This window comes from Penaeus monodon, chromosome 29, assembly GCF_015228065.2.
Source record: "Penaeus monodon isolate SGIC_2016 chromosome 29, NSTDA_Pmon_1, whole genome shotgun sequence".
Lineage (NCBI taxonomy): Eukaryota > Metazoa > Arthropoda > Malacostraca > Decapoda > Penaeidae > Penaeus > Penaeus monodon.
The window spans coordinates 12897283-12898043 of record NC_051414.1 but is presented as its reverse complement, the minus strand read 5'-3'; positions in this window follow the sequence as shown (position 1 = coordinate 12898043).

The window sequence follows — 761 nt, the reverse complement described above, 5'->3', positions numbered from 1 at the left end:
ACAAAACTGTACGCCAGAACACATTTTGAAAATCTTTTGTGAAATGCGGTTACGATTTATATTAATGTTTCAGTATTTAGAATTTCAGGATGCTACAAATAAGCCTATTATATACTCTTTGTCCTTTTGGATGCTGGTCAGACATGTGTAACTTACCAAATGTTCCTGGCCAGGAGCTGCTCAGCTAATATGTAAAGTAAACATTTCACACATCTGGCATCCACAATGTTCTGGGCTTGTTCTGAATACTTCCAACTTTTATTTTTTCACTTTGGAAATAATGTTCGAGCATAAAATTTGCTTGCTAAACAGTTTGTTTATTTCTACACCGGTGAAGAGTAGAGCACACAAAAGGATCCATAGAGGAGTTGGTTAGAGATATAGAAGAAGGCGAAATGCAAATATATATGTATGCAGGTTGATTACAGAAAATTAAATCCATATGTATATCATAGATCAATATACAAAGGAAAGAATGCTTTCTTACAAGTTTTCGACGCTACTGAAAATCGTCTATTCGACGCTACTAAATATCCTGTGAATCCCCAAATTTCTTTATTGATTTGTTGTGGACTTCTGTTTGGCAAGAAAGCTTGTGATATGGAACAACTGTTGCATTTTGCAAATTCCCATTTGTTTCACTGTATTCGTGACATAGCTTATCTTTGAATACGAACTCTTAAATTTACACCAAGACATATCATTTCTATCCATAAGGCATAGTTCCAAATCTGTGCAAAATTCACTCTGTCAGAAAATGA